Source organism: Acartia tonsa, chromosome 3 (assembly GCF_053477335.1).
Source record: "Acartia tonsa isolate MP-2025a chromosome 3, ASM5347733v1, whole genome shotgun sequence".
In the NCBI taxonomy this organism is placed as follows: domain Eukaryota; kingdom Metazoa; phylum Arthropoda; class Copepoda; order Calanoida; family Acartiidae; genus Acartia; species Acartia tonsa.
Window position 1 is genome coordinate 2,494,866 of NC_137262.1, and position 21,687 is coordinate 2,516,552.

The window sequence follows — 21,687 nt, forward strand, 5'->3', positions numbered from 1 at the left end:
AAGTAGCAACTTTTGCTAAATAAGTTTTGTTCCAACTATAAAAGTAAAATTTTTTAGTTTTTACCTGTCCAGGATCCACCTGGAGGCCTGCAGTACCTGATCCTGGAGCCCGATTTCAAATTTTTCTTCAAGTATGTTAATACTATCCATAAAGTAGCAACTTTTGTTAAATAAGTTTTGTTCTAACTTCAAAAGTAAAAAATTTCAGTTTTTACCTGTCCAGAAATTACCTGGAGGCCTGCAGTACCTGAACCTGGAGCCCGATTTCAAATTTTTCTTCAAATTAGTTCATACCATACATAAAGTAGGGTAACGCGGGGTAATTCCGGTCAATTTTTTTCTTCAACTTAAAAAAAAACATACTTCCCAAAAACTTTTTTCCGGTTTTTAAGAGTGCAAATGAACGATATGGCAATAACGAAGAAGCCTGTCTTGGTCCCATTAAGATCTCGCAACTAGAAGTCGGTCAAAAATCGGTTTAAAGGGCGGCGGTTGGCCTATACCGGAATAGCCCCACTGGTGGGGCTATTTCGGTCAGTTGACTTTGGGGGGGGTGGAACACCCCCTTAAAATATTCTTTTTTTAAATTTTAAACTATAAGTAGAAAGCTGAGGTCATTAGTTTTCTAACGGTACTAGTCACATGCAGATCAGACAATTTTTTGACAACATTTTCCCCATTTTAAAAAAGTCGGTAAAATCACAAAAAAAAACATCAATTTTTTTCATGCAAACTTTTTTTAAAAAATCATACTTTTTATTATATGATAAGGTTTTTTTAAGCTTTATACATAAATTAGAGGCAATTTCTGATTCGCAGGTCTTGGAATTTCTAGAAAAAAGTGATTTTTTCCCAAAAAATTTTTAATTTTAAAAATCCTGCCAGTTTTGACAGCAGTTTTTGATACATTTTTTCTTGTCTCAAATTGGCTAGGATTGACCTACAAGGATGGTTAAGGTGTCTAAAGATACAAAATTACATGTCTGACAATTAACTCGAAATGATATGGGGTCTAACTCTAATATTTCAACACATTTTATGCAACAGGAATTTTGAAAATGCAAAATCTTGAATATGTACTCTAAATCTTGGAGATAGAACCCATATCCTGGGGAGTTTTTGTTAGGACATGCAAAGAGCTTTCTATAGACACCTTAAACACCTTTCTAGCTTAATCCTAGCCGATTTGACATTAAAAATCCAAACCGCGCAAAAATCGCGAACACCCTCTTATACGAAAAAGATGCAAGGGTTTCATATGGAATTTCAAATCTTCTAGCGGTGTTTCTAATAGACATACCCCTTCTTACATGAGCCAATGCAGCTGATACATCTTCAGGCAAATATTTAAGGTGTTCCTTTGGGTGATATACTCTTCCCATTACTATAAAAATGTGTCTGAAAAATTTTAAATGTCTTTACAATTTGAAAAGCTTAGGCAACAAAACATGACATAATACAAGCAGTAAAATGACTAATAATGTACATCTAACAACAGGCAAGGCAATGATTAAAGCTTAGGTCATGCATTTCGGTTGTTTATGCTTCCAGATCATCTGAAAAAAAAATTAGGGTATTATAAATTTATAAATACAGTAATAAAAAAAAGTAAAAAAAGTGACCGGAATAGACCATATTTTTGAGACGAAAAAAAAATTATGAAAAAATCAAGTTAGAACAACGCCTCCAATTGCAAACGATAAATGAATGCCATATCTTTCATTTTACAAAAACCCGCGGGTCAATAGGACTTACCATTTTTTCACAATTTTAGATTGAACATGGCCTATTTTGAAATTTTTTTTTTGCAAATTTTTTGCAACTTTTTGAGGGCAAAAAAATCATAGAAGGAGTGATCTGACAAAAATTTGCTGAAGTAAGAAATGAAAGTATAGGCAATAAACTACAACTTTGCTTTTCTGAAGATCTCTCGCAAACGTTTAGAACACCGTTAAAAAACGGTTTTAAAAAAGTTGGTCGAGTGACCGGAATTAGACCCCCCTACCGCATTAACCCCGCGTTACCCTAGCAACTTTTGTAAAATAAGTTTTGTTCCAACTATAAAATTAAAATTTTTCAATTTTACCTGTCCAGAATTTACCTGGAGGCCTGCAGTACCTGTACCTGAAGCCCGATTTCAAATTTTTCTTCAAATTGGTTAATACTATCCAAAAAGTAGCAACTTTTGTTAAATAAGTTATGCTCTAACTTTTAAAGTGAAAATTTTTAGTTTTTACCTGTCCAGGATCCACCTGGAGGCCTGCAGTACCTGTACCTGGAGCCCGATTTCAAATTTTTCTTCAAATTGGTTCATACCATCCATAAAGTAGCAACTTTTGTAAAATAAGTTTTGTTCTAACTATAAAATTTAAAATTTTCAGTTTTTACATGTCCAGAATTCACCTGGAGGCCTGCAGGACCTGAACCTGGAGGCTGATTTTTATTTTTTCTTCATATATGCTCATAACATCCCAAAAGATGCATATTTGGTTTAATAAGTTGATCTCTATCTCTTCAAACAAATTTTTTTTTTCATTTATACCTGTCCAGAAGTGACCTTCCAGCCTGCAGCACCTGAACCTGGAGACCTATCAAATTTTTTTTAAATATAAGGAAAATACACCCAAAAACTAAACTTTTTCCCCAGATAACCTATCCTATAACTCCTAAGACAAAGCCTATAATCCCTGTTTACGCAAAAGTGTCAGATGTGCCCCCCCCCTTAACTCACTAACCAATGAACCAATATGATTATACTTTAAAGTGAAGCGTCTTATAGGTCCTGGTAAGTTTTATAACTAGTTTTGAGACACCCTGACATCCTCCCAAAAGAAATCGCCTATAGAAATTCTTTTTCATTATTTAATGAAATATTTAATTTAGTTAGGTATCTATTTTATGGAATCTTCAGTGCTTTACAATTACATCATAGATCCCCGGGATGGTTTAGGGGGGGGGGGCGGGGATTACTCCCTCCCCCCCCCCAAAAAAAATTTTCAGTAAAATTTTTTTTTAAGAACATTCAATTTTTTTGGGGGGGGTAAATACCCCCCCAAAAAAAATCGTTGGGGGTGCCTACGGCACCCCCAAGGTAGGGGTAATTTTTTTTTGGGGGGGGGGGTATTGTTCAGAAAATTTTGGGGGTGCCAAATGGCCCATTACCCCCCCCCCCCCTTGGACGCCTATGTCTAGCATCGTATTATAAACAGCTTTCTACGAATATAAATAACTATTCTCGTATTCATTCGAATCCGGTGGATAGGAACCGGTTCTCATCCATACGAAAAAAACTATGTCTAGCATCGTATTATAAACAGCTTTCTACGAATATAAATAGGTAACTATTCTCGTATTCATTCGAATCCGGTGGATAGGAACCGGTTCTCATCCGTAAGAAAAAACTATGTCTAGCATCGTATTATATTAAGCTTTCTACGAATATAAGAGTGTACAATCATAAGATTAAACCAGTTTTTTTTAGTCCGTGTCTTCGGCACCTTGAGGCTAAAAAAATGGTTTTAGTCTTATAATTGTACATTCTATATCCGCGGAAAGCTGTTTATAATACGATGCGAGATATAACTATATTTTCATAGGGGTATATAAGGCAGAGATCTTAAGGGACAAGCCAATGGCCGATAAATTGATAAAATTACCCTTTCTGTAGCGTATAATTAATAGTTGAAACGTTTAAACACTCAACGAATAAGAAAACGTTATCATAAAACTTTTGGGACTAGTGTTATAAACAGGCTATTGTCCCCTTTCTCTCTTGATATATGGATTAAAACCTGCAAGCTTTATGTAAATACATGGCTTTAATAAATAAATATGTAGGTATAAGATACTTTTCTTTGATAGTTTGTTTTTTTGACTTTCATGAATTGTGTTAAAGGCTACAGCTACTTAATTAAACTTGAAATAAAAATAATGTTTTTTTCCCATCTTTAATAAAAGTATAAGTTACAACCTATATTGCTTCGAAAAACATTTAGAAACAACCGAGACAAATAAAAATTTGCTTCTTATTAAAAGGTATGGAGTTAAATCTTATTTTTGACTGTCAAAATACCTCAATCTATTATTAAATATACACATTTTGTACGAAAAAACGAAAACAAAGAAAGTGTAAAGGATAACCTAATCTAAAATGTATCAAAAATGTCTTGAAAAAAAGCGAAGCATCTTTTTTCCTCTTATATAACATATGATAAAAACAGATACAATGTTGTTTAGAAAATAAGGAAAAGAGAGAGAGAGAGAGAGAGAGAGGTAAGGTGCAATTATGGGAAGAAAAGTTTAGGCATGGGGGGGGGCATAACCCCCCCCCTCTCGATATAAAAGGGGTATATGAACTATGTTTATGCATAGTAAGGAAAGGAGGGGGGGGGGAGGGGGAGAAAAAAAGTTAAGATTCGTAGTTTAGTGGAGAAATTAATATGGCGCAAAAATGAAGCTTTTAAACTTTTGTTCAACATGTTGCTTAATATCTTTAAACAGACGAAATGCCTGATTTTGACAGTGAGGGAGGGGATATTGGAGTAAAAAATACACTGGTATCCAAAGTTTTTCAAATGCATTAAAACTCTTCAGGATAAAAACTTTGGGAACTTAAATCAAATCTTGATTGGTTGGTATGAACTAAAAGTATCTAACTTTTCAATAAACAATTAAAAAAATGCTCTTTGATAGAGGTGCTTAATATAAGTAAATACCTAGATCTGTAAACGAAAGAGGAGAGAGAGGGCAGTAACAAAGCCTAAAACCATCCTTAAAATAGACACACCCTGGGACCTATGATCCTTAAAATCAATCGGTATAGTTGTTGGCGAGGTCTTAAATGACATACAAAAAAACTACCCTCTAAATATAAAATGAATTAAAAGTCACTTTTTTGTACTGCTGTATAAAATGCTCTTATGATGCCTAAAACTGTTTGCGCCGAGAAAACTAGTCTGAAACCCCTTCGTCGCAAGACATAAAAATGTTCCTTAAATCACTAAAAATGCACAATCACTAATGAATACAAGCCTAGGCAACCCTGTAAATGAGCTGTCACATCGACAGTTTGTTTTAAGGAATCACCTGTAGGCGCTTGTTTAGTTCCATCAAAATATTACTAATAATTTTTTGGTATTATCCTCTTAGAATTTTTTTTTTCAATATTAAAAATTTGAGTCTATTAAGCATTTATTATCATATTTGTAAATACTTCTCTTTTAAAGGGTGTTATCATCCTTGTGTATTTTTAAACTTTCATAAACAAATGTGCGCGGCATTGCTCGAACACTACGCGCTCTGATGCATGCATATTTCTGTCTTGAAAAATATTACATCCTTACAAAATCGTCAAAACACTTACCTAATAAAATTAAATAAAATTAGTTTCTCAATTATGGCAACTGGTTTATTACTAATGTTGATTTTCATTTAGGGAGGGTTGTGGTACTCTCCCCCAAAATAGTTAAAAACGTTCCCAGGCCCACTGAAAAGCTTCACTGTAAAGGATAACCCTATGGGTCGAGGGGTTAACAGACATCCTGTTACTTTTACATAAGGATATTTAAAAATAAAACATACTTTTTCTTTATAGTTAAAACCTTTTTTTCAGCGGTAATATGCGAGCATCTTATGGAAATATGCTCTTAGATGATTTTCTGTAGATAAGGGTGGGGGGAGAGGGGGGGTGAAGCGGTATATTACAAGAGTTAAAAGTATGCTTTGGTTCTATATTGGTCTTAAACCATTTTTTCATAAATGCAGGGAGGGAGGGGACATTGGACTGTAAATTACGCGGTTACACAAAGTTTTATCTTATTCGTTGGTTGGGTAAAGAGTCCAAACTTCTCTACCAATAATTTTAATCTGCAGATGGAGTAATCATCAAAATGTACATCAATTTATCATCCTAAAAAATGCAGGTAAAGGAAGGATATACTCAAAAATGTTCTATTTACTTCTTTTTGTTAACCAACAATTTTTCTATAATCAGAACCCTAAAGGATAAGACAATGGTTAATCAATTGATGTACCTCCCCAATGATATATAAAATAACCCTTCTGTAGATTAAAATTTCTACTATTCACTGCTAGTTTGAACAAACCAATCAAAATCAACAAAAAGCACACTAAAGGTTTAAGACAACTAATAAGAGAACGCTTTTTAAAAAGTTTTAAATGTTACTAAGTTTGTAAGTCCAAAAGTAATCTTTACTAGGTATTACTGGCAAAGATTTCTATATACTTAGTTAATAATATAAGTACTAGTCATATTTTTTCTTTTAAATAAGTCAATTTAAATAATATAACACATACACAAACACACACACATACATACATTCAATTGATTTGATTATTTTGTCATACACTATTTATAATTCCTAAAGTTAATAAATATAATAACATAACAAAAGAATTATATATCATAAAATACTGTTTTTCTTATGTAAAATTGATGAGGAAACTGTTTCTGAGATATTTAATAATAAAAAGTGTAAGGTTTCATCACTGTATGATCAGACTTCATATTAGAGTTAGAATAGAATCATTTTTAAAAATGTAAGGGGGGGGGTAAGTTTTGCCACTTTCGCGTAATCAGTGTTGTGTGGGCTAGGTATTGATCTGAGATTATAGGTTATTTAGGATAAAAGTTTACTTTTGGGTAGTAGTTCACGGAAATTTAATCATTTTTTGAATAGGTCTCCAGGTTCAGGTGCTGCAGGCTGGAAGGTCGTTTCTGGACAGGTATAAAATTTAAAAAAAATTTGTTTGAAGAGTTAGAGAGCAACTTATAAAACAAAATATGCTTCTTTTTGAATGTTATTAGCATATCTGCAAAAATAAATTAAAATTGGCCTCCAGGTTCAGGTGCTGCAGGCCTCCAGGTACACTCTGGACAGGTAAAAATTAAAATTTCTTATTTGAAGAGTTACAGGTACACTTATAAAACAAAATATGCATCTTTTTGGATGTTATCATCATAATTGCAGAAAAATTTAAAATCGGCCTCCAGGTTCAGGTGCTGTAGGCCTCCAGGTACACTCTGGACAGGTAAAAATTAAATTTTTTATTTGAAGAGTTACAGGTACAATTATAAAACCAAATGTGCATCTTTTTGGATGTTATCATCATATTTGCATAAAAATTTGAAATCGGCCTCCAGGTTCAGGTGCTGCAGGCCTCCAGGTACACTCTGGACAGGTAAAAATTTTAAAAAATTTATTTGAAGAGTTACAGTTACACTTATTAAACAAAATATGCATCTTTTTGGATGTTATCGTCATATTTGCAGAAAAATTTTAAATCGGCCTCCAGGTTCAGGTGCTGCAGGCCTCCAGGTACACTCTGGAAAGGTAAAAATTAAAATTATTTATTTGAAGAGTTACAGGTACACTTATTAAATCAAATATGCATCTTTTTGGATGTTATTACCATATTTGCAGAAAAAATGACAATTGGTCTCCAGGTTCAGGTGCTGCAGGCCTCCAGTTACACTCTGGACAAGTAAAAATTAAAATTTCTTATTTGAAGAGTTACAGGTACACTTATTAAACCAAATATGCATCTTTTTGGATGTTATTACTATATTTGAAGAAAAAATGACAATTGGTCTCAAGGTTCAGGTGCTGCAGGCCTCCAGGTACACTCTGGACAGGTAAAAATAAAATATTTTATTTGAAGAGTTACAGGTACATTTATTAAACCAAATATGCATCTTTTTGGATGTTATTACCATATTTGAAGAAAAATGACAATTGGCCTCCAGGTACACTATGGACAGGTAAAAATAAAATATTTTATTTGAAGAGTAACAGGTACATTTATTAAACCAAATATGCATCTTTTTGGATGTTATCATCATATTTGCAGTTAAAATTAAAATCAGACTCCAGTTTCAGGTGCTGCAGGCCTCCAGGTCCAGTCTAAACAGGTAAAAAATATAATTTCTTTTTTAAAGAGGTACACTTATTAAACTAAATATGTGTAATTTTGGATGTTATTATCATATTTAAAGATAAATTGACAATCGGCCTCCAGGTTCAGGTGCATTCCCCATTCTGAGTATCTGTAATATTATATCTGAGACAGAATTATATTTTGCATATGTGTGGAAATCCATACATAAACAAAAAGTAATAAATACTTCAGATCTATTTAGCTGGCCCCTGGAGGCTACCTTGACCCTGTCCGGAGCATAACTTAAACCTTTCATCTAAATAAAAAAATTATAAAATTAATTTTTTAAACCTGTCCAGCAGTCTCATGGAGGCCACCTTGAGCCTGTCTAAAGCACATCTAGGGACATTAAATAATATGTATTTTATTTGATAATGATATTTATCCATTTCCTATTTTATAACCTTTTCTCTAAATTAAAAAATTATGTATTAGGATTATTAGCTATCCTGCAGGCTCCTGGAGGCCACCAGAGCCTGCCTGGAACACAAATAGAAGGTTTACTTGATAAATTTTGCTATTATATTATATTTTAACAATTTTCTATTTAGAAACCTTTCCTCTAATATTAAAAAATAAATCAATAAGAAATTTTAAGTTTTACATGTCCAGAGTGTACCTGGAGGCCTGCAGCACCTGATTTCCGATTTCAAATTTGTCTGCAAATATGATGATAACATCCAAAAAGATGCATATTTGGTTTAATAAGTGTACCTGTAACTCTTCAAATAAGAAATTTTAATTTTTACTTGTCCAGAGTGTACCTGGAGGCCTGCAGCACCTGAACCTGGAGACCAATTGTCATTTTTTCTGCAAATATGGTAATAACATCCAAAAAGATGCATATTTTGTTTAATAAGTGTACCTGTAACTCTTTAAATAAAAATTTTTAATTTTTACCTGTCCAGAGTGTACCTGGAGGCCTGCAGCACCTGAACCTGGAGACCAATTGTTAATTTTTCTGCAAATGTGATGATAACATCCAAAAAGATGCATATTTTGTTTTATAAGTGTACCTGTAACTCTTCAAATAAGAAATTTTATTTTTTACCTGTCCAGAGTGAACCTGGAGGCCTGCAGCACCTGAACCTGGAGGTCGATTGTCATTTTTTCTTCAAATAAGGTAACAACATCCAAAAACACGCATATTTGGTTTTATAAGTGTACCTCTAACTCTTCAAATAAAAATTTTTAATTTTTACCTGTCCAGAGTGAACCTGGAGGCCTGCAGCACCTGAACCTGGAGGCCGATCTTAATTTTTTCTGCAGATATGTTAATAACATTCAAAAAGAAGCATATTTTGTTTTATAAGTTGCTCTCTAACTCTTCAAACAAAATTTTTTAAAATTTTATACCTGTCCAGAAACGACCTTCCAGCCTGCAGCACCTGAACCTGGAGACCTATTCAAAAAATGATTAAATTTCCGTGAACTACTACCCAAAAGTAAACTTTTATCCTAAATAACCTATAATCTCAGATCAATACCTAGCCCACACAACACTGATTACGCGAAAGTGGCAAAACTTACCCCCCCCCCCCTTTTATCATTCTTATGAAAAAGTACCACAGAATCTCACTAACTGCTGAACAGATATGGTTCTCCTTTACAGGTGCTGGAAAGATTTATAACTAATCTTGGGTGGGTAACACTACCCCTCCATCAGGGTTTCGGATCCGCATTGATTTTATGCGGATCCGGATCCGGATCTTTGACAATAAAAATAAAATCACCAAATTTTTCAAAAAAATTTTATTCTTTAATTCGAAGTCAAAAATACTTTTAATTTTCAAGTCTGAACCTAAACCTTAAAGATTGGCTCTCATCAAGAGAATGTCTGAGATTTTATATAAATTTAGGTAGATTTTTCCATATTTTCCGCATTTTTTGGAGTCTAAGGATCCGGATCCGGATCCGCATTTTTTTGCGAATCCGGATCCGGATCCTTGGACTCAAAAATATGCGGATCCTTGCGGATCCGGATCCAGATCCGGATCCGAAACCCTGCCTCCAATAGAAATTACAATTTTGTTTGGTTAGTTCATTAAGTGTTCAAATGTTTCAACCACATATTTTTATCTACAAAAGGGGTAATTTTGTCAATCATGAATGGGGTCGTACTTTATTAGTCTATAACTTTCTAGTCTAATATGTCTACTTTACTCTATACAGACACATACAAATAAAATTTAAATAGTTTACCTACTCTTTTAAACATGTCTGTTTTTAAATTGTTGTATTTTCATACTCCATTTTCTAAAAATATCACGGAACATATGTAAACCTTCCCTAAATGAAAGATTTAATCGGTTCAATAGGTAGTTATTGAAACCTTAAGCTACAGGAAAAAAACCTTATAACAGAAGTAATGACTAATTTATAATCTCTTCATTGGATTGTTTTAAGTCTTTAAAAAGTAAAAAGAAACCTTATCACTCTGTCTCGAGTTGAAAAGTTCCTAAAATAAGACCTAATTGTTGTAGAAATCTTCATTCAAAGTTATTATTTATACTATTTGGACGGGTGAACTATCACCAAATGTAGAAAAGTTATTTATCTTATCGTATTATAAACAGCTTTCAGCGGATTTAAAAGTGTACTATTTTAAGATTAAAACCAGTTTTGTTAGACCCGAGATGCCGAAGGCACGGACTAACAAAACTGGATATAATACGATACTATAAATGATTTTTCAGCGTGGCTAAGAACCGGATATTAATCGGTTACGAAGCCACACTGGAAAAGCTTTCAAGTCGCATGAACGATATTTCTAATATGATATTTTAAAATCTGTTAAAAACAATAAATCAAATAAATGCTACTCAAACTAAGTCTTTTAATATATTTAGGGGTCAAGTGAATATGAACCGTTTTTTCTTCCATTTTAAATTTGAGAGGTATTTTTTTAAGACGTAAGGGATAAGACATTGGACGATAAATTGATGTAGAGCACATATCCAATTACAATAAACAAAATTATCCACTCTGAACTCTTGGTTGAAAAGTTTGAACACTGATATTTTGTACCAGCCCATCAAGATTTAATTAGAATCTATTTTTTAAAAGGCAATGTATAAGTGAACTTGTTTGTATAACTTCGGGGACTAGTATAAATAACAGACCAATGTCCCCTTCCTGACTTTATATTTGAATAAAAATCATTTCTTCTTATTAAAATTTTTGGCTTTTTAAAAAATATTTTTATGATGAATTTGTTAAGATCTCAAAAAATACTAAACCGAATGAGTTCTCAAACTTTAGAAAATTTCACTCACGTCCCGGGATGGTTTTAGGCTATTTTAGTAAACTCCCTTCTACTCTAGAAGCTAGATGCCAATCAATTAGTGTCTTAGTACAGCCTTAAAAAAAGCCCCCGAAATTTGTTTTAAAAGTTCCAACAAAAATCTACTTCCAAACAAAATAGTTTAAGTGACTTTTGAATTAAAGAAAGCTGAAGAAAAGGAGTTAACAACAAGTGAATAAAGTAGAGGGTGGTGGGAGGGAGGGAGAGAGAAATTAACTAAATAAGCGAGCGCGCAAGAGAGAGAGAGTTATCTTATTTAGGGTGGGGGGTGAGGGAGTTTAATCGCCCCCGGCCAAAACTTACACAGGCTTTTGGATGGCTTTGGTCAACCTAGTTGTCTTCAATACAGTACACCTTCAAAACAAACAAAAAAATTCATTTGAAAATAGCAAATTTATTTTTTTAGAATGTATTAAAACATTGTATATTCTCCTATTGAATAAAGTGTTAAGATGTTTTAATTGTCCGTTAAAATCTTGCTAACCATTAAAAAGATTAGATTACCCATGCAAGAGAAGCTTAACATGGGCCCTGGGATGGTTTTGAGCTATTTTAACTAGTCCTATCACTAGCCCATGAGGATAAGAAGCCGTAAATGTTAATAAATAGCGCTACTAACAGAAATTTGGAAACGCCGAATTATTTTTAGCTAATTTGTAATTTTAAATCATTGTATCATTGTATAAACATACATGTCTTCGATTTTCCCCCTTTCTTCATTTCAATTTCTATTTCTCACTCCCCTTTGTTAAATTAACCCCCCAGTTTGATGGTGTTTTTTTTAGATTGTCAAAAATATAAGATTTAGAGTTATTGACTTAAACTTAACAAAACATATGCATATTAAAGAAAAATAAGGAAAAAAATTGAAGTATTTTGCCTCCAACTGTTCCGCAAGTTGAAAGTAATCATCATTGAGAACATTGTCCTTTTCAGGGAAGCTTCAAACATGTTCCGGGAAGGTTTAAAACCATTATTCTACCCCCTAACTCCCTTTTTAATAGAGAAACCTCCTAGATTCTAGTAGCGCCGCCGCTAGTTATTATCCAACTACAAAGAGAGTAGTAGGTTTCTGGTAAAATCCGTAAAGGTGTTATAAGTTAAAAACAGTAGTAGAACGATAAAAATGTATGTTAACTTAAAAAAAATTTTTTTGTTCTTTTCAATAAGAAATACACATATTTAGTGAATATTATCGTTTAACTACTATTTTTAAGCCTTAAAACGCACACCTTTACGGATTCTACCAGAAACCTATCCCTCTCTTTCTAATAGTTTAGCTGTTTCAAAAACATTTAATTTGGGGTTGTGTTTGGACACCCATTACCCATACCATCACGCTTCTTATGACTTAACCTAACCTAACCTTCTTAACTTCATTTAAACATGACATTTAATCATCTGTCGTTTACAATTCAATCAATAACATAAGATGTGCCAGTTGTTCTATTATATAAAGTAGTAAGGTTTTCTTGGTTGTCCATTTAAATCTTAACCACTGAACCAATTTAATTCTCCATTTTGGGGAAGCATTAAACAAGTCATATCAATCGGTTTTATTTTTGTTCAATAGTTCTCCTTCTTTTTACTCAAATCGGTGGTTGTGTTAGATTTAAGCTACTGGTAATTATAACTTATTAGTTATCTTAAACATTGTTTTTTTTCTGTGTTAACTAAAACACACACACAAACATTTACACACACACACACACTCACACACACACACAGACATCAACAACCTGTAAACCATGTTTTAAAGAATTACCGGGAATGGTGGGGGGGGTGGATAGGTAACAACACATGTAAGCAAGGGGGTTTCCCTTAATCTACCTTTCTTTTCTCCCCCCCCCCCCCGTACCATCCCTCCCCCACAATCCTATGTAGTATTGATGTTCATTTAAAATTGTTGAATTTTATTTATCATAGTTAGGCTAATAACAACAAAAAACCCCAATATGTGAAACAATATCCTAAAACTATATAAAGCTTCCCTAAAATATTGAATTCAAACCAGTCAGAATATAATATGAATAAAACCCTTACTACTCAATATAAAAGAAATTTCAATTTTCAGGGGTTTAACTATTGTGGACGTTACGAATCAAAACATGTCTTTATTTAAAAAATGTTTTTTATACTCACATTTTATTTTTAATAAACCTTTCTTCTAGAAATATAGTAGTTAATTAAAGGGAGGAGTATGTTGCGCTGAAAAACCGTAAATGTGTGAGTTTTAAGGCTCCAAAATAGTAGTAGAACGGTAATATTCACTAAATATGTGTAGGTATTTCTTATTGAAAAGAACTAGACAATTTTTAAAAAACAGTTAACTTAAATTTTTATCGTTCTACTACTGTTTTAACTTAAAACTCACAACCTTTACAGATTTTTAGCGCAACCTACTCCTCCCATTGTGCTGTTTGAAACGGACACCAAACTCCACAAAACAAGACCAGACTTGGCTGAACAGTGGTAACTTACACACATAGATAGATAGATAGATTGATACATTTATTATCTATGAATAGATAGATAGATAGTGTCTCCAGATTGGTAGATTTATTAGACATTATCTTTGCATAAATAGATAGAAAGATTTAATATCTTTGGGTGGATAGATAGATAGTGTCTCCAGATAGCTAGATAGATAGATATAATATCTATGAATAGATAGATAGTGTCTCCAGATAGGTAGATAAAAAAGATTTAATATCTATGGATGCATAGGTAGATAGTGTCTCCAGATAGATAGATTTAATATCTATGAATAGATAGATAGTGTCTCCAGATAGATAGATTTAATATCTATGAATAGATAGATAGTGTCTCCAGATAGATAGATTTAATATCTATGAATAGATAGATAGTGTCTCCAGATAGGTAGATAGATAGATTTAATATCTATGGATGGATACATAGATAGTGTCACCAGAGATAGATAGATTAACTATAGATGGATAGTGTCTTCAGATAGATAGATAGATAGATTTATGGATGGATACATAGATAGTGTCTCCAGATAGCTAGATACTTACATTTAATATCTATGAATAGATGGATGGACAGTGTCTCCAGATAGGTAGATAAAAATGCTTTAATATCTATGAATGCATAGGTAGATAGTGTCTCCAGATAGATAGATTTAATATCTATGAATAGATAGATAGTGTCTCCAGAGATAGTAGATTTATTAACTATAGATGGATAGTGTCTCCTAATAGGTAGATAGATAGATTTAATATCTATGAATAGTATTTTTTTTAATGGTGGAAAAAATGCGTGCAAAAGCTAAATTGATTTATCCACAATACTTGTCATTTTAAAGAATCTTAGCAAACAATGGATTTTTGGGTTAAAAATACGGTAAAACTTCAGAGTACATAATCCTTATTTAAACTAAATAGGATTTAAAGCTAAATAACAATGGTAATGATGTTCTAACAACCCCTAAGAAGCTGTAGTCCCTAGCTACCAGAGTGGCTTGCTTAAAACATTATAAGGCTTGCTTTCTTAATTCATTGGTGAACAACATATGATACCTAATTTTTGTACTCTGAAATAATATTTGCTTTTGGGCATGTTCATTTTATAAGAACATCAAAATTGTACAGAAGCTATATCTTCATTGTTTATTGAAGAATTAAAAAAAATAACATTACATGAATTTAAGTATTTTAATCACCTACCAAAAATTTTAAGTCCCCTAATCATAAATAGTCTTCTGGTTCGGAATATCACAATTTAAACATTTACAAAATATGTCAGATTTTCTGTATTACAGTTTACAACTTTGCGAAATAAAATGTACAACCTATAAATAATAACTGTTGGTCATTTATTTGATAGGTCACCCGTTTATGTGTTTGGGTTGGTTTCAAAATAAAGCAAATTAGAAGAAAGGACAATGGCAGTTCAATTAATATAATATAACTATAATATATAGAAATAATTTTTTATTGTTTGTTTGTATGTGTAGATCTCGCTAACTACTAAACCGATTGAGTTTTCCATTTTAAAGAAGCTTATCAAATGAACCAGGATAGTTTTAGACTATTTTGTATTCAAATTTAAGATGGTTCTAAGCTATTTTCCCCTCTGAATACAAAGCCATATATATGATTAGGTATTTCTGTAAGGTTTCAGGCCATTTTCGAGTAATAAATAGTAATGCTATAGCATTCCCCCAGTATCTATGTCACGCTCCCGACATAGAAGCAAGTTTTACAAGCGGGCTCATTGCATTTCGCGCTAAAAAATCCAGGTTTTCTGATACTTTTCAATGCAAAATAATACATACCTACAAAAAAAAGAATTTATATTATAATAAGTTGAGAAACTTTTTACGAATTTCATTAATATTCTACATAAAGTTATTAATTTTTAATCATCTAATACAAAAACGTACTAAGAATAATAAAGTATTGAGTAGGTATTCATATACGTTTAGAAATACACAACAAATTGAGCGTAGCGGCTCTATATACTTATAAGAAAGGTCTGTACGTCCGTAAAAATAGATATTTTTAACTTGTTACTGAGCTACTTATTGATCTAATTGACCTTGTTACGTTAAAATAATTTCAAAGCCAGCTAAAGCTTTTCTTTTTGAAGATTTTTGACCAATCACATTAAAGCTTAATGGGTAGGTTATAGAAAAGGGAAACAAGAAACGGTTTAAGAGATCTTAAAAACTAAGTATCACAGTTTAATTCACTTATTTTATAGCCTGTAAATATACTGTTAAAACCATGAAAAACCTGTTTTTATAAACCGCCAAAGTTTTAAAAAGGGTGGTAGGGACAGTTTTTTGCTGTTAAACAAAATCTAAGCATAGTGGGTGGGTAATAGAGTTTAATTAGAAACAAATATTCTTCTAAAGAAAAACTGATTTCCCTCATTTTTTCGCCTATTTGTAATTTACAAAATTTCCTTGATCCTATTATTTAAAGTAGTAAGTTGTTTTTGTCCAAAGCTTAAGATTTCAATAACTACTAAACTAATTGCGATATCCTTTTTTGGGGAAGCTATACATAGGTCCCAGGATGGATTTAGGCTGTTTTTCTGCCATACCTCTTTGAATGCAGAGCCCTTAAATGCTATGAGCGCATCCGCTGGTTTATATTGATACTAGCAGCTTCGCCCATAGCCTTTAGGGGCTTTGCCCCAAGAGGTAATTTTAATAAAAAAATTAAATATTTCTGGTGCTGCCATTTTAGGTGAAGTAGTTTTCCCAGAAACATTTTTTTTTTTTGGGGGGGGGGAATTTTTTACTTTTGCGGGGTTCGGGGTATCCCACCCCCGAGAAAATAGCTTAAAACCACCAAAGGACCAATAGGTATATACCCTAAAGAGTAGAATCTGATCGGTTCAGTGGTTACCGAGATCTTAAGTGACGGACGGACAGACAGAGAGACTTCAAGTTACTTTGTATTGTAGATAATAAATATAGAAAGACAAAATCCTCAATTGGGTCAACAAGAACACATGGTTTAGTAACAGAACAATCCAACTATATCATTGGTACAAAAGTACTGTTCTTATTCATTTTATCCAGTCTAATGAATCATCTAGGGAAATAATAATAAGATTACACATTTTTGATCAGTCTAAAAACACTACAGTCTTTACTCTATTGGGTGGGTGTGGGGGGAGAATAGAAAAAGGTTCTTTTCAAGGGGAAAAAGTGTTGATATTCTTAAATTTAAGCATGGAATGAGGGATGAGACAATGACAGTTAAATTAATCTTACCCCAATTCTTTTGTGTGCTATGCAGCTGTTGTCCTTATGGGTTAAAATCAGTTTGTTATAAATAAATTATATCGCCACGATGGTCCTTCCACTCCCTGGCATTTGGGAAAGAAAATGGAGCCAAATATTGGGACTACATAAAATGGGTGAAAAATGGCAATGTTAAAAACATACCTTTAAACACAATCGCCACCAAATATTGAATTGTGTTTTAGTTATTCTTGGCTGATTTCAGTAATTTTTACACAGGGAGGGAGGGGACATAGGATTATAAATCATAATAGTCCCCAATATTTTATAAACAAACTAGCCGTGTACTAGCATTTTCCCCCAATTATATCGACATAAGGGGTAATTTAGTTTATTGTCATTGAGTATGTACATCGATTAATCTTCTTCGTTCTATAATTCAACATCCAAAGTTTAAAATCAATAGTACAATTCTAACAAGCCTAAATTAACGACAAGAGCTAACTGTGACGTACGGACGGGCCCTAATTATAGAGAAAAAAAAGACAAATAATCCATTGGATTGTTCTCTTAAAATTAATCCTAAATATAGAGTAAAATACAAGGATGACAACATCCATAAAAGCGAAGCACTGAAACGGTAGGACAAACGGACATTAACACTTGTATAGTGTTAGAACTTAATTATCATAATATAAATTTATAAGAGTCAAAGCAAAATTGTAAGTAAATTTGTTGTAAAACTGCTTGATACAGGATATTTTTTATGGACATACTTACATTTTTAGGACTTGATTATAGAGTTGCTTCGCTTATTACATTATACTTTGTTGTCCCAGGAATCAATATACCAAAAATCAGATCAATCCGATGATTTGATCACATAAAAATTTGTTGTTAAAAAAGTAAAAAAATCAACATGTTTAAAATGGACGTACGGACATTTTTGTAATGATTAGAGTTGCTACGCTTTCTAAATCGTACCTAACTACTAAAGGAATCACCATGCAAAATTTAAAATCAATAGAACAATTCTAACATGCCTAAATTAACGACAAGAGCTAACTGTGACGTACAGACGGGCCCTAATTATAGAAAAAAAGACAAATATTCCATTGGATTGTTCTCTTAAAATTGTAATTAATCCTAAATATAGAGTAAATTGTAAGAGGAATTAATATTATATTAAGGTGTTTATCTAATCAAGCTAAAAATCTCATTAAAAATCTACAAAAATTAAACAAAATCTTATGTTAATAGGTAACCCTTTTATGATTTTTTTTATGCGATTTTGGAGGATTTTTCAAAAAAAGTTTTTTTAAGAATCCACCTCTGGACGTTTTAAAACATAATTGTAAAGATGTTTTGCTTATTACATGGTGTTTGAAATTGATGGGACAATTCTAATAAGCCTACATCAAAACTATCTATTACATAAAACTTTGAAAAAAGCCATACCATCAAAGAGTCTCAAAAATTGATAGAGGGGGAGGTAGGTTGTGCTGAAATTCCGTAAAGGTGTGAGTTTTACGGCTTAAAAACAGTAGTAGAAGGATAATATTCACTAAATATGTGTATTCCTTATTAAATAGAACCATGGACAAAATTTTTTATATATTTAAATTAAGTATTATTGTTCTACTACTGTTTTTAAGCCTTAAAACTCACACCTTTACGGAATTTTAGCACTATCTGCCTCCCCCTTTTTTGCATCATTGGATAAACAGCTATAGAGAAAGGTTGGTAAGAATCTTGATATAATATTTATGTTGTTGACATGACAGCAATTTTACATTAATTAGCTCAAACAAGTGTTTTCAATATACTGCTAAAAAAATCCACCAAATGAATGGAAGATCCTGTGAAAGATTTCCCCATAACTGGCCGGTTGAGCACTTGTAACCCACCCCCTTTTATTTTTCAATTAGAAAATAGAGTAGAGAGAAGGGGGGGACTGGTTTCACTATGCCAAACCCCTACGGGTTGTTCTAACCTAACCTGACCGAAAGTAATAAACAAAAGAAAAACTAACCCACCCTCATTTTCAATTTATTTTAAAATAAGGTTAAAGGGAGGGGGGTACTTTGGTTGATTGTAGACTGAGTAGACTCTGTACTATTTATATATCTTTTTAAAACAGTTTTTTATTTGACTAAGATCTTAGTAGGTATTAATTGCTATAATTAAAATTTTCTGTTTTAATTAAACAGTAACATATATTATTTCTCTTAATTCTGTTTGAATAAATTTAAGGTTTTTAAGAGGATATAAACATTATTTAAATTACCATCCAAAAAAATACATTTTTAGTGGCGAAGCTACTCTAAAAAAAGTCTCTAGGTAAATTAAATAAATATTTATAATGAAAACATAGACATTAATATATAGTAAAGTATACTATCAGTCTAAACTTTCAAAAATGTAAAAAAGAAAAACTACTAAATCACACCACGTCATGAGAAAAGACGTTAAAAATGGTTCCTGCTGCTGCTATGTCAAATCAAATGCAGTATAAGGGAAATGTCTTGGCCCTAAACAGGTGCAACTCATTACTATCAAGATCTAAATCTATGTAATATATTTCTTATTTTCAATTTTAAAACTTTAAAAATAATCAAACCTTAATTAACCATTTACCAAAAACTGATAGAACTTATATAAATATGTGTATATCAATTAAAGTATATTTATAATATACATGCTTAAAATGTGTACATATATTTAACTATAAAGGGTGTTTTGATATACTAACCATTTTAAAGTAAAGATTTGATAGTAAGAAAAATCTTAATAATTCTAAAATGGGGTTTAAAATGTTAAACTGTTTTTCTCTTTATCTATAATACAAAGTAGCTTGATGCCTGTCCGTCCGTCCGTCTGTGTGTCCCTTAAGATCTCGGTAACCACTGAATCGATTGGATTCTACTCTTCAGGGAATATACCTACTGGCACTGTGGTGGTTTTAGGCTATTTTCTTGGGGGTGGACAACCACAACCCACCCAAAAAAAAAACTAAAAAATGCCCCCCTATTTAAAAAAAAAATTAATGGACATTGTTGCACCAGTGGTACTGAATTTTTTAAAATTCCCTTTTGTGGCAAAGCCACTAGAGGCTAGTTTGATATATTCAATAATGTCTATATTATGAATTAAAGAATGGCTAATTTTTAATATTAGCTGTACTTTAATAAACAGCCAACTATGAGTCTTTTTGATACAATAGTTAACTTTATAATGTATTGTATAGTAAGTTATTGATCAATAACTACTTTCTACCTTCTACAGTAAGCCTAAACAGACAGTCAGACATATCGATAATTAGATGGATCGCAATTAATTTAGAAACCATCTTTTAAGCAAAATTAAAGGACAGAAATGTGACGTATGAGGGGATGTACAGACAGACTGCGAATACGAGTATAGAGTAGCTCCGATACAATTTAATAATCAATAATCTAACAAAGTATTTCTAAAAAATACACATTTATTAAACATATAAAACTGGTTAGAAATAGGCAGATTAATGGGATTATTATTATAGGATATATTTATTATGATATATATATTAAAGGCTTGGACGTCCTGTTTCTTAGTTAGGTAAGAAACGACGTACTTGAACACGTGGGAAATATAGATACCGCCAGCCTAGACTTATAGGCTTGTATCTAACCGAATGCAGACGGGAGGAAGCGTATTCACTCTTTGGCCTGCAACAATCAACTAGCCCTCAACACAGCAGGATGGAGTATGGTGGCGGTTACAAGTGGAGGTCTGACTCAGCCAGAGAAGTATAGGAATGTGAACAGGGATAAGGATACATAAACTTGGGTGTTGATTACCACACTTGCCCCCTCTGAGGGAATATGAAATATTCCCTCACAGTTGACCTGCACGCCGGCTTCTGCGGGTTGATGTGGTACTCGCAGGTTCTTCGATTGCGGCCATAGCCCTCTCTACGATATCCACAGGATTGGGTTCAGCGGGAGTAGGATTTTCTGGAGCTGCTGGAGGCTCTGGAGCAACAGCATTCTGGAGGGCTAACATGCCCTCACAGGGAGCCGTGGCTACTGGATCTTCAGAGGCAGCGCCAGCCTGCGGATTAACAGGCAGATCAATTCCAGATGGAAAGAGCTCACTGATTTGAGCATCGAGCTCTGTGTCACTGTTTTCCTCTGCAGGATCCAGGACCTCTGGATTGCCTTCTCTATCGGTGGGCCTGTACTCACTAGAGCACTCAGAACCGCCATAATGGGAGATCAGCTCAACTCCATCATCATCTGGCCGGGGTACGTCCCCAGCGGGAAGAGATGCCTCTATGGGTGCCACATTCTGCCCAGGTACATTCATTACATTACAACGAGTATTAATATATTTAATTACCCTGTCAGAGTTTTGGTCCAACAGTCGACTAGTGGCCTCAATAACCGTGGTCATTCGTGATTTTAACTCAACGGTCGAGTCCTCAGAGACGGTGCGAATTTTGTCGCGCAAAGTTTTGCGGTTCCGCAGTAATTCTGCGGAAATTTCAATAAGGCGCTTGCCATGTTGTATATATGCTTTCTCAACAAATGAAGCATTACTAGCAATTTTAGTTTCCAGACTTCTCTGGAAGGGGAGAAGAGCTTCCTCCATTGCTTCTTTTACAGTGGAGGATAGGACTTTTTTCCATTCCTCAGCGGTCACCCAAAAAGCCTTAGGCTCACTTTTG

At 33.1% G+C, this 21,687-nt stretch overlaps 1 protein-coding gene across 17 annotated transcripts in view; it reads right to left on the bottom strand.

The window, feature by feature from the left end:
• Nucleotides 1-21,687, bottom strand: part of LOC145313047 (uncharacterized) — a 154,599-nt gene that overhangs the window by 90,836 nt on the left and 42,076 nt on the right. The window lies entirely within an intron of this gene.